The sequence below is a fragment of the Pinus tabuliformis genome, chromosome J, assembly GCF_031772625.1.
Source record: "Pinus tabuliformis cultivar Carrire ecotype Pingquan chromosome J, CPIR1, whole genome shotgun sequence".
NCBI lineage: Eukaryota > Viridiplantae > Streptophyta > Pinopsida > Pinales > Pinaceae > Pinus > Pinus tabuliformis.
In genome coordinates this window covers 775,268,831-775,283,357 of record NC_142295.1, presented here as the reverse complement: position 1 = coordinate 775,283,357, position 14,527 = coordinate 775,268,831, and positions in this window count along the sequence as shown.

Here is a 14,527-nt window from a genome sequence, read left to right as displayed (position 1 = left end):
GAAAAACATCCTTTCATGGTGAAAAATGAAGAAATTCATCCAAAAAACCTATAAAAAGACTTTTTACAATATCATTTTTACCATTTTACTGTTGAGGTTGAGAAAAGGGCTTTTGGCAAAAAACTTCCCGTGGTCGCTGCGGAAAATCCGACCGTCAGAATCGAACGCCGTCTCCTCTAGGTATTTCACAACATCCTCCTTGTCAATTTCATCCGTTTAGAAATTTATTTTAGGTTTCATTTTTTATTTTTGGGGGGTTTTGGGTTTTGAAAACCGCTCCGCGGGGGACGCAGGTTCCCTAAAGGCTGGCTTGCGTCCCTCGACTTTTTCCTACACAGGGAAAAGGTCAGGGGACACAGGCTACCTTCAGGCCACCTGCGTCCCGGTGCACTGTGTGCTAAACGCGGGGTGCGTCCTCCGCAAAACGCGGATTTTGAAAACCCAAGCTCCCAAATTAACCATTGAATTTACCCAAAATTTATTCTAATGCATGTTTGTTCATGTATAGGGCACTTATCATGCTGGATTGGAGAGAAAGAGAGCATGAGGAGGTTGATGAAGCTGCAATCAATCATCAACCTTCCCTCGATGCCCTAAGAGGATGTGGATTATACAAATACTGGGCCATACCTGGCATGAGGGCTCAGGTAAGATTCTTGGAGTGGCTGGTCGAGAGATGGAACGTTCAAGAGCAATGCTTTTATATCGGGGGGCAACAACTCGAGATAGAGCCCTCTGATATCTACTTTCTCACTGGCTTTCCGAATAGAGGCGAGCAACTCAATCTAGCCGGGACTAGGCCGGGTGGCCAATCCCTTGATAGTCTCCGAGCAGATTGGTGCCTACCTGATCGACACCATGCGAAAGGCATAGAGATCAAATACATCTCTTGGCGTGAACTCATGGTCTTAGCTTTCACTGTGACCAGGATTTGTGGCTCAGCCACTTTACATATTGCCACTGGGTCCCAAATGCGGATGGCAATTGACTGTCTCCAAGGCACCATCTTCAACTGGTGTGATGCGGTGTCGGCTAACTTGAAAGCTCAACTGACCAGGGCAAAGACCGGGAAACTAAAGACCTTTGGATATGGGCCTATAGTCGTGAGCTTTTCCCTAGAGAGAATTCCGATGCTGATCCCTCAGCATCTCACTGTTGATATTTTGGGTCCTCAGGAGCCAAAGCTGATACGATGGGTTATGGTGATGGCCCGGCATCCGGACGAGGGTGCGGCAGTTGTTCGATTCACTGACAGTTATTTTCACTGGTTAGAGGACCAGGTGTTTGCGATTCAGGACTTTCCGTATGCCGGAGTAGATTTTCAAGGTGATCCGGACATGGTTCTTCCACAGTGAGAACAATGGGACGACAGAGGTACTTTATTTTTCACGAGTTTTCAAATTATGTATTTTTTTGTTTTTTATATATATCCTCTCAAAACTGACAGTAAAATTTTCAAAATGCAGATGTTGGTCCACAGCATCCAGCCAACCTCCGGCCTTTTGAGAGGAGACATCCAGTTGCACCGGTACCGGCCCCACAGGACGCGGCGGCTGCAGAGGTACTAGCTGAGTTGGAGCATGATCTACAGCGTCTGACGGCGGATATACCTGAGACTACTATGGATGATATTCCTATCAGACTTCAGCGCTATGTAGTCGCGGTCCCTGGATCGTTTAGGAGATTTTTGCGCAAGGTAGCCCATGCAGTGGTGTCGTACAAGGAGCACCACCAGTGATTGGCTAGTCACTTTGTAGACACATGTGACATTTTTGACTTTTTTGTACTCTATCATTTTTGCCGATCATAAGGTGTTTCTCGACCTATGATCGAAGACGATGTATATTTTTTGACACACTCATATCTATATATATATCACTATTACCGGCTTATCTTGTTTAACATGTATGATGAAATGTTTTTAAATTTACTTGCATGATTATTGTAAATGTCTGTCCAACACTCGAGAAGCAATTGCATCTGCTAATGTATTTAAGGACGTTGGAATATGCTGATATTCAATGTAATCAAATTCATGTTCCAAGAGATGCACTCTCAAAAACAACCTTAATAACACAGGATTCCTAATGGCATAAACTCTATTAAGCTGTAATACAACAAGTTCAGAATCTAACCTCACTATCAAACGTCGAATTCCAAATGAAATAGATTCGGATAATAATTCAACCACTGCACTGTATTCTGCAATGTTATTCGTTGTTTGACCGAGGCTTACCCCATGCATAGAAACTAACTCGTCAGAGGGTGAATAGATAACCCAAGCTGCGGAAGAAATATTCCGTGTACTACGACAAGCACCATCAGCAAATCCAATGTATGTTTGGAGAGGCGTCGACATCTGCAATATCAAGAGAAAAACCAAGATAAGCCAGAATAATGACGAAAAACACACTCGCTAAGCTAAGCACACTGACTAACTAACAATCATACTAGCTAGAAAGAAAACCTAACCTAACTAAAAATCCTCCATACCCACCATTTAAGCATAATACCTCTTTAAGTAAAGTCCATTTCTGGGTTTACCCAAAGAGTCCCCATCAAAATCTACCAGCTCATAAGCCCCTTTTGCTAGCTTTCGCTTTACAATATAGGGTCCATGCCACATAGGAACGAATTTTCCAGCACCTAGCTTATCGTTAGCTTGATCATATAAAAGCACTAGGTCTCCCTCCGAAAAACTTCGAGGGGTCACATTTCTATCATACTGAGCTTTCATTCGCTTTGCGTGAGTCTCGATTGCCAATGCAGCGTCACGTCGAGTCTCATCTAATTTAGCTAAGTACAATAAACTTTTCTCCTCTTCGGAAGTAGCTGGGAGTAATTCGACAGCCATTTGAAGTGATGGGATTTCGCATTCAATGGGTAACACAGCTTCCAAACCATAAACTAGCTGGAAAGGAGTGAACCCTGTTGAGGTTTTTACTGAGGTTCGGTATGCCCATAGCGCCGAAAATAACATGTTGTGCCAATTCGACCGATGAATACCAATGGTTCGTCGGATCATGATAACCAGAACTTTGTTGATAGACTCAACCAAACCGTTGGCTTGCGGATAATAAGGAGTAGAGCTGTCGTGGCGCAAACCAAGCTGGCTTGTAAGCTCAGTCATCATGATGTTTCGAAAATGGCTCCCATGGTCAGTAATGATTGCTTGTGGGACACCAAACCTAGTTATAATATGATTGAATACGAAAACTGCAGCTGTTTTGCCGCTTGCGTCGAATGTAGGCATCGCCTCGGCCCATTTAGTGAAATAATCAACCGCGAGGATGATATACGCATGCCCCCCGGCCGAGTGAGGGTTACAAGTAATAAAGTCGATACCCCATTTGGCGAATGGACCAACGGCAATTATAGGGTGGAGAGGAGCAGGCGGTGCGCGCATCTTTCGATCAAACACTTGGCAGTTGTGGCACTTCCTGACTGCAATGATACAATCCTTAAACATAGATGGCCAGAAGTAACCAGCGCGCAACACCTTCTGAGCTGTGGCATACCCAGACATATGACCGCCACATGCTCCAGAGTGACAATCATTCAAAACCCTCTCAGCCTCTTCGTGAGTTAGACAACGTCGAAAAACTAAGTCTGCCCCCCGGCGATAAAGTGTATCTCCAATAATTTTGTATTGCTGGGATTGAAACCGAATTTTTCGACGTTCCGCCTTTGAAGCTTCAGGCCGAAAGGTTTGGGTTTGGAGATAGATGATTATATCCCCGTACCACGGATCTAAAGTACTGATAAGAAACAAAGATTCGTCCGCAATGGACTCCTCCGCCACAGTCTCTGTGTCAGTACGCGGGAAGTCACACATCAATTCCGCAAAAACTAAGGATTTCTTAGACTTGGACTTCTCGAACTCCAAGTCGAACTCTTGCAGGATAACGATCCATTTAGAGTACTTGCCCCCTAGCAGTTGTTTTGTCAAAATGTAAATCATAGGGTTGCAATCCGAAATAACTGTAGTTTTACAGAGAAGAATGTAGTGACGAAAACGCTGGACAGCTTGAACGGCTGCCAGGGCCAATTTCTCCACATGCGAATATTTTAGCTCAGTGGGATTTAAGGTCCTACTGAGATAATATATCACATGCTCCGCTCCGAATTCATCTTCTTGAACTAACACCATTCCAATGGTGGAATGCAAAGCTGCGAGGTATAAGAAGTAGTCCTGGTTGTAGTTGGGAGGATGCAACAACGGTGCATGGGTCAACGCGTGTTTAAGTGCATCAAAAGATTGTTGGGCAATCTCGTCCCAAAAGAATTGAACGTTCTGTTTCAACAACCGTGTAAAACCTTTAGTGACCTCGGCGTAGTTTGGGATGAATCGGCGTAAAAAGTTTGCTTTCCCTTGCAAACTTTGGAGTTGGCGCAAACTCGAAGGAGGAGGCAATTTGATGATAGCCTCGACTTTCGAGGGATCGACGCGAATGCTGGCTTTTGAAACAACAAATCCCAGCAATCGACCTGTTTCTATACAGAAAACACACTTGTGGGGATTCAACCGAATTCGATAATGCCTACACCTCATAAAGATTGCTCGTAGGTGGACAAGGTGATCAGCTCGACGTAAAGAATGAGCAGGCAAATCATCGAGATACGGTTGCACAATGTGCTTGATGTCGTGAAATGCGTAAGACATCGCCCGTTGAAAAGTGGCCCTGGCATTCTTAAGCCCAAAAGGTAATTTGCAATAAGCAAATGTCCCCCATGGACAAATGAATGTCGTTTTTGGTTGGTCGGCAGGTAGAATATTGATTTGATTATAGCCCGAAAAACCATCCATGAAGGAAAACATTTCACTTCCGGCACAATCATCAATAATTTGATCGATATAAGGCGTAGGATAGTTGTCTTTTGGACAAGCTCGATTGATATCCCTATAGTCGATACAGATTCTTATTGTTCCTTGTTTCTTGTTGACCGGAACAATATTCGATACCCAATCCGTTAACGGGATCGGATAAATGAAACCTGCTTTCAACAGCTTTTCGACTTCTGCTTTAATCGCAGCCGCTTTTCGAGGGTGAATCTGACGCAACCGTTGCCGGACGGGTTTAGCATCCGGGTAGGTCTTTATTTCATGAACAACAATGGCAGGATCGATTCCCGGCATTTCCTCGTAAGACCAGGCAAACACATCGCGGAATTCTTGGAATAGGGCCTTGTAAGTTTGGATTTCTTCTTCTGTACATGCGGCACCTATATGAATGTTCTCCTCAATTCCGGGCTTCACTGAAATATCAATGGGAATAGTACGAGAAATATTCCCTAAATTCAACTCTGAATCAGAATGTTTCGTTGGATCCTGAGCGTCTTTGACATATTCAGCGGTAAAGATAGATGAAAAATCATTTTCAAATGCATCATCCTTAGGTAAAAACGAAGATCTGTGATGGAGATCCTCCCATGGTAGATCGTCTACACTTAGGATTTCGCGAAGTTGTTCGTCAGATGACACGACTTCGGGAAACGCTATCCGTTCTAAGGTTGAGGTGAAAAGTGATTCTTCACTGACCACATTCATTTGGTCGATCTCGGTTGAATGAGAGTCGGTAAAAGACAAGAGAGCTTCATAAGCAATTTCATATGGACTCAAGGGCATAGCATCACCGAATGAGTCTATCTCAGAGTCAGATGGGACGATCCAAGGATCATCATAAATAATGTTTTCTGATGTAATCATATGAATTGTTGCAAATGAAGGTTCTACGATTAGTGGAGGGAGAGGAAAAGTTCCCAGTAAACCGGAATCCTTAACTAAACCTACACCAACGTCCCTATAAGGGATTGTCGTCTTACCGACATGCTGGATACTCTCTGAAGAGGCTGGGTCGGATGAAAAGTATGTCAGCTGATCAATAGTCACGATCTTACCGTTATGTGGAAACTTAATTACTCTGAAGACCGATGAAACGACCGCTGTCATAGCATATGACCAACTTCGACCCAAAAGAAGGTTGTAGTCTAGAGGGGCATCAACCACTTCCACATCCAGACTAACGTTTTTACCTTCTACCCCTATAGGCAATTCCTGTAGAATACCAAACGGACGGAACCCACGGCCATCAAAGGCCTTAAGGATGGTGGGGGATTGGTTCAACGAAGGAGAACCAAGGGATCTCCAACATTGAATCGACATAATACACGTAGAAGCTCCCTCATCAATCACAGTCCTATGAATAGGCCTGTTTTTTACTATCACTGGAATTTGGAAAGCCATTTGATGGGGGAGACGCGGTGTACTATTTTCTAGATCGAAGATTATTAGATTCGGGTCCTGAACATCAACAGCTCCTATAGCCGACAAAAGCAATTTTCGTTGTGCTGGGCATGATTGCAGCACTTCTAACGCCGACATTGCGGAGGGTGAAACAGCTAAGTCCTCAACAATGTTGTAATTCTGGGCCGCTCTCGCATGTGGATTGAAAGCAGACCTTCGAAGTACACCCTTGGCGGGCGGTTTAATTACTAAGTCTGGGTTAGGTTTCTCGATCTGTAGTGGATCGGAACCAGGAGCTGAGGTTGATGGGTTAGAGTGAGAAGATTCTGCTTCCTTACCATCAACAGGATTCTTACTACCATAATCTTGCGATCGAGTCGCAATCCTCACATGAGACATCATCAAAATGGGTTCTTCACTGGCATTCGAGGAAGAACCTATCATCTTATTCTCCTGCTTCGGAAATGGATTTTTTAACACAGCAGGAGTGGGAGAACCTTTGACTATTTTCACAACCTCGGCCCGATGAGGGAAATCTCTCGTAAAATGATCCTCTTCACAAATAAGACAAGGATATCGAGGTTTGCGCTTTTCGTCATTGGTTTCCGACTTTTCTGTTTTCTCCTTCGGAGCCTTGTCTGCTTTAGCCTTCTTCTTTCCTTTCTTCTTTCCGCCGTTTTTTGATTTGGCCGTAGATGACTCTACAGCGTGAATATCGGCGGTAAGTTCAGGAGAAGACTCTCCTGTCGGGGAATCGGGCAAAGTGATAATAGGAGTAGTCGAAGCCTTGGAAGACTTCTTCTTGCTCTTTGTATTCACGATACCAATCATACCATCAGCGGCATGAGATCCCGAAGGAGCAGCAGCGATTTGATTCGACTTTGGAAGATCCGGAATCTTCTCGTGTAATGTACCCGACTGAGTGTAAACTAAGTCAAGGTATTGCGCCTGAGCAATGACTTGCTCCTCAGTAACTACTCCGGCCTTAGCTACATCTTCAGTAATTCTTGGTAATAATGATTTAACAAACCATTCAGCTAAGATTTGGTCCGGGATAAAAACTTTCACTAGCCTTCTTCGACGTCTCCACTCATGAATGTGATCGGAAATATATGTGGAGGTTGATTGTTTTAGTGAAGTTAATAACTCTGTGCCGTTATCGTATCTGACTGTCAACTGAAAGTGAGTTAAGAACGAGGTAGCTAACTGGCTAAAATTGTAAAAAGAGGCCCGTGGTAACTCAATGTACCACTTGGCCGCGAGACCAATGAGTGTGCGCTGGAAAAGACGTAAGCGGATCGAATCATCCGAGATAGAATTTGAAGCACACCAGAGGTGGTAAGTCATCACGTGATTGGACGGATCCTCTCCAGACTTACCTTCGAACTTGGGTATATCGCTGGGCAACTTATTTGGCATTGACGGCCAGAACGGAAGATATTGAATTGGATCATTCGTTAGGCGCGTCAAGTCTGGTAAATCTAAAGTTGCGATAAACGGTAACTGCCGGTTAGGATCTCTAAAACTCTGGGTCACAATACCGGCCCCAGGAGGAGGATATCCAGGATAACTAGGAACAGGAGTCGCATTTGGGATATTATATCCTCCTGGAAAACCAGGATTAACCGGACCGTACTGGGGTTGCTGAGGATGTTGATAAGTGTACCCAGGATACGGTTGATACTGGTAAACCGGTTGTTGGACAGCTTGCCCAGGTTGGTACTGTCCCTGGTACGGAGGTTGAACAAATTGAGGTTGAGTAGTGACAACCGTACTTATACCAGGCTGGCCTACAGGCATCTGGACTGTGGTTTGAATCGTAGATCCAGACAACGGTAAAGATGTCTGAGGAGTGGTTACAGAGACAGTAGAAACCGGAGCCGTCGATACTCCAGAAGTAAGTATGGTAGATGTGGCGGTAGTTGCAGCAGCCGTTTGAGATGGAGTACTAGGTGCAATTTGCGGCTGAGTAACTACCGAAGTTACAGAGGTTTGAACACTTGACTGGACAGGTTGCGGTTGCTGGGGTGGACCAGAAACTACAGGTTGTCCAGCTTGAGGTACCGACTGTATACTTGGCTGCAACACCTGTTGACCCTGTGACGGATCCCACACTAACATTCCAGGGTATTGACCCATAACAGGTTGAGGATACTGAGACCCATAGCCGAATTGAGGATAGGATTGATAATTGTAAGGTGCAGTTCCCATACCTTGACCATATGATTTACCTTGAGGTGGTTGATAACCTTGACCTGAGTATTGACCTTGAGGTTGATAACCTTGAGGTAAATACGGGTACTGGGGTTGACCTTGACCTTGAGGTTGGTACCCTTGAGGTTGATACCCTTGGGGTTGATACCCTTGGGGTTGCCATCCTTGAGGTTGATATTGATACTAGGGTTGACCTTGGGGTACATATTGAGGCTGGGGTTGACCTTGAGGTATGTATTGCCCCATAGGAGCGTACTGACCTTGAGGTTGCCCCCCAGACACGAATGAAGTACCTTGAAGTTGCCCCCCAGGCATTAACTGAGGCTGCCCCCCAGGCGGTAATTGGCCACCTTGAGGTTGGGAAACGGGAACTGAACCTGACATCATGTAAATGTCTCCTACACCCAATGGTACATTACCACTGTTTCCAACTAATAACCCATGATCAACGGGTTGAGGAGATGCTCCTGCAAAGGTACCAGAAAGAGATTGATACCCAGTAGGAACAGAAGGACCGCCATGTAAAAAAGATTCAGGACTTTGTGTAAACACGGACGACTGACCAGACATATCTACAGGAGTATGAATACCTCCAGGTGGAAAAGGAGTACGAGGTGTAGAAAAACCTAGCCCAAAGTTGTCTAAATAATTGGTTAACGAAAGGTACCAAGTAGTACTTCTAGGAGGACTGTAAAAGATAGATTCACGCTCCCTTAGATCAAGGGTAAGTTGATCTTCAGGATCAGAGACGCCTATTTCTTCCTCTGGAACAAGTTCTTCAATAGCAATCAAACCAGTAGGAAGATTTTCGGTGATAATTCTTTCTATTCTCGGTGAATCAGGAACACTAGAAGTCGGAGTAACAGGTTCAGATATTTCTGGTTCTTCGCCTGTATCACTAGACGAAAAACTACCAACAAGCTCAGAAACTGTAACAGCTTCGGGATTATAACCTGTCTCTAAGCCTTGGTAATCTGAATGGACTACCAAGGAAGATTCTCCTTCTTCAGGTGAACCTACTCTACTGCCACTAGGAGGAGTTACAAGGACCTTCAAACCTTCTAGATGACTAGACTCATCTTGAGGAGGTTCACCCCTAAGTCTACGGGATCTTCTCAACAATTAGGCCACAGAAACAACTTCAGGAGACTGGCCCCGAAGTCTACGGGACTGTCTCGGTAATTCCGCCACAGCTAAAAACTTTTAACTACTACACACGAAAACAAAGTAAAAATTTCAAATCAAACCACCTAAAGTCTCTAAAGAACCAAACAAATTTGAAGCACTCGCCTAAAGAATCTAGGGCGTCAAACCAAACACAAACAGTAGCCTTCCAGACCGAAAGCGCTAGTTGGTGATGAAGCCCAACCTCGCTAGATTCAGTACAGAAGTGGCGGGTGGAACAGTTACCCCGGCAACCTGCTTAATGAATAGACTGGACCAAGTTCCTCCACTTTAACCGTCTCGAGTGAAGTGAACCCCCCAGAAAATCCAAGTGAGTCTAGCCGACGTCTGCTCCAGGTACAGTGGGATCTTCCCTCCACTGTCACCTCGGTAGAATCCTAAAGATAATGGTCACTAAGGTTACCAACCGCAACAAATGCACCTGGGGGAACAGTCTAAACTCCGACAGCACGCAAGGGCAGAGTAGCAAGCTCAATCCCCTTACCGGTGCCTTGACAATAATCCAAGGTTTACCGACAAGTGACCCCTGGCTCCTCGACAATGGTTAATCCGAGGTTTATCATTTGTAATACGTGCGTGTTTGGCGTCGTTCCCAACGAGGGGGGATTGATCCCCTCACTGGTTCGGACATGAGCTCGTGCTTCTCCTTTAAGAGGAGCTTTCCCAGAGTACAAGTGAGACAATTGGATTTATTCTATCACAAGATAAGCTACTTGTTTGGTTTCGTTGTCTTGGAGAGTTAATTACTCACCTACTCCAAGACACTAGCCGGATCTAAATTGGTGTTTCAGAGCCCTAGTAAATAAAAGTTACTACTTCGATTTTACTTTAAGCGTTACTTTTATGGTTTTCCTTTAAAGACAAAAGGTAGTGGAAGTGAAACCAATGGTGTGTAGACTCGACTCCAACCACTACAAAGATGCACCTAAGATGATTTACGCTACTTTCCTTTTTCAATGAAATTCTTAACTAAGAGAGTTGAGAGAAAACAACTTCCTTAGAAAAGACAATCAAAGAAACAATTCTCTTTTTCTTTTCAAGCACACAAACATAACCACTCTTTACTTGCACGAAAAACTCTTTTTCTTTCAAAACTTTTCAAAGCTACTTGAAACAAAACTTTTCAAAGGAGATGTTTTTGTATTTTCTCTTTTAAATAAAGCATATAAACCTATCTTAACAAAAAACAATCTCAAAAAACTATAAAATCTATGAAAACTTGACTCACAAGCAAATCAAAAGAGAAATTACTCTAAGCAAATCTAACAAGGCAAAAGCTCACAAAGATGATTCTAGGTTGTTTTACTTGATCTAAATCAAATCAAGGACTAGCTAATGCAGAATCAAAAGACTAGTCAAAACAAAACTCAAATCTTTTTGTTCTTTTTGTAAAATGGAATTCAAGACTTAAACAACAAGCACTTCGAAATTGGCCCAAGAGACAACTCAATGGTAAGTTACTCTCACAGGTAGACTTTATGACAGGTCTGACTTCTTAGAATGCTGACAAAACCAGAGAGATCTAAGGCTTGACAACTCCTACCGCCAAAGTCACTACAAGACCTACTCAAAATCAAACCCTAGGGCTTATACTTCGATGAAATCCACTAAAACACTCAATGCTATCGAAACAAGTTCAGGTGAAGATTTTTGACAAGGGACTAATGAATCTGGGCAGAAAAAACTAAGAAAAAACAAAATCTAAGAGCAAAAAATGCAAAAAATGGAATTTTTTCAAATTTTAGCAGGGGACGCAGGCAACCCGTTAGCACAGGTGCGGGCCTGCTCTGTGCACACAGCAAAAGTGCGTCTAGGGACGCACTGTGCAGCACTCAAAGGGTGCATCCTACTGAAAAACTCAAGAAAAACCAAAATAAAACTAATCCTAAGCTAACCCACCCAGAGACAAAGTCACAGAGCCAAAACCAGAAAAATAAACCAATTTTCTCAAAGCAAAGTTCACACAAAGGAAAAGACTTTTCTCATCAATGGAATCCCCAGTATGGTCGCCAATTTGTCACATGGAATCAGTCAAAAGTGCGGACAAAACCGACCTTCCTAGAAGTCTAAGACATTCTAATGACAAACAAAACAAACTAGAGCTATCCTTCTCTAAACATGCATTATGATATGAGAAATCAAGTGTTTCGTTCTTACCTTTGTCCAAACGCTGTTGTAGAAGTCCAAGCTTTGTTGATCTGGATGAGCTCCTCCTTTTCTCCAAAACCTGTAATCACCAACAGTCAAACAATTAAATAGCACCTGATTATAACATAAAACAAAGCATATTCAACATATAGACCAAGGAGTACATGAAATAACTCATAAACAACAAGTTATTGAGAAGAATGGACCAATTTGCATTAAAGGTAATCAAAAGGAACCATTACAACCTGAGCCTTGGTGTTGTGCAAGCTCCTTCCAGGGTCCACAAGAGTCTTCCTCTACTTTGACAAAGCTCACCCACTTCCAAATAGAACAAGCAAAGATGGCAATCTCTCCTCACAAGCTTCTAAATGGGAGTCCTAATTCCTGCAGCATTTACCCTTAGAAATGTATAACTTTCAACCTCCCTCCTTCTGGCCCAATGCCTGTATTTATAGTGCTCAAGAGGAAGTTAATCAGGTCCACCATCAATGGGATAGTCCCCTCTTTGGGTGGGATAGCTCCCTTATTGATGGGATAAGTTCCTCATTGCTAGGGGTGCATGAACCATCTGGAGGCGCTTCATACACGTCAAACAACCTTCTAGAATGCTCTAGAAATGACCACAAGTAAGTTTTTGAAGATAAAACTTGCGCATTTTAACCTTTTCAGAGGGACGCACTTGACCCTTTAGATACAGAGCGTCCTTGGATGCAGACATCATGAACATTAGGTGCGTACCCGCAGGCAAGGTTGAGAGAACCTGCGTACCCAGAGATAAACATATTTATAAAGACTTTCTCTCTTTCTTGGAGTTTGACATGGATAGCAGAGGCATAAGACTTGCTTAAGAGGGTAGTATGACTGTTGATAGAGCCATACCAACTGTAAATAGCCATGGTGACATTTTTTAGTGTAACACACCTTCTTCAGAAGATTCACCCATTTATTTCCTGTCAGTGTGTAAGTGTGTCTGGTAATTTCCTTTTTGCTGGTACTCTGTTTGGATTCTGTAGCATTACCTCTGATAATTTCCTTTTTGCTGGTACTCTGTTTTGTTAATCGTTTGAAGCTGTAAAAGAATAATTCACCGGTGAATTAGAATTGTAGTGTGTATTAGCAATCTGGTTACAAGGGAAGGTGTTGAACATCCTTACCTGGAGGATAGGGTCCTGATCCTCTACTAACAGAGCATCCATTACTTCTCTTTTCAGATTTGTATTCTTAGTTAACTGCTTTCATTTTATCTTTGCAATGCACTGTTATAACATAGAGTGAGGAGTTTTGACAGAAACAGAATCGTGTATACTACAACTTTTTAATGCTTTTGGAATTAAGTACATACAGTATGCGGTAGCCTTTGAAATAAAAGACTTTCCCAGGTTGACAAATTAATGTGGTACTTGACTGTTTAATTAATAAACAATTCAACTAGCCAACATTTTGGCGCCGTTGTCGAGGAAAGGTGACTAAAGATTTTTAAAAGCATTAATGATTTCTTTTTAAGAATAACAAGTGCATGAGAGGACGCAGGAAACCTAATTTCACAGGTGGCAAAGGTGGAGGAGGAAGAAAAACCTTTATTGACGAAATTATCTCAAAGGCCGAGACATCACAGAGGACAAGTTCCCGGAGACCTCAGATCCAGTATTCCTCACAAACAGATCGACAGACGGAGGAAGTACTAGGACCTAAAAGGAAGCTGGAAGTACCGGAATACACTGAGGAACTGGTAGAAGAACCTGAAGAGACAGAAGATACAGAAGATAAAGAAAGCAATTCAGGAAATAGACCAATGGAGGATAACAGAGCAGAAGGAAGGGGGGAAAACTCACTCTCTACCTTGGAGTTCCCTATTGGGGAGCTCCCGAGAGGAGCGACCCCTGTGAAGAACATTCCACTTTCAGCATTACCCAACTTTCATGGGTTATCCTCTGAAGACCTGAATGAATTCCTCTTTGAATTCGATATACTATGTAGAAGTTATGATTATGTGAGCCCTAATCAGAAACTAAAACTGTTTCCAGCAACACTGAAAGGGAATGCGTTAAGGTGGTTTATGAGCTTAGGAGCTCAAGCAATCACTACCTGGGATCAGATGAAAGAAAGCTTTCTGGCCAAATATTAGGATTACTGCCGAACAAGGGAAAGGAAGGAAGAATTGTTTAAAATGGTTCATAAGGAGGACAAGAATCTGGAAGACTTTGTGGAAAGACTGCAGTATAATCTGCAGTGGTTTGACCACCCTAACATGAGTAAAGATATTCTGAAAACAATATTGCTGAAAGGGGTACGAGATGACTGCTTGGACATGTTGAATATGCTGGGAAAAGGGGACATTTCCAAGGAACCATTTGATGAAATTATCAACCTCTGCATGAGATGTTCAAGAGGAGCAGTAAGCAGATCAAAAAGTAGGGACAATGTATATTCAAGAGTTCAGAAGTCAGCAAGTGGAGGAGCAACAAGAGCTGAAATAGGTAATTTGTTGGAAGAATTTAAAACTGAGATGTTAAGCTCTTTTGCTTCACAAATTGATGCTCTGCAGGTAAAGAAGAAACAGGCGGAAGCAGAAGCTGCCCTAGCTATTTTTTGTTCCAAATGCAGAGAAAAACACCCACTCAGGGAATGCCCACTAGATAAGGTACCAATCTGCACGATCTGCGAAAAGGACCATGAGACCCAGAAATGCCCCTCTCTGCCTGGAATTAAAGCAGCATTGCAGTCAACTGAATAAGA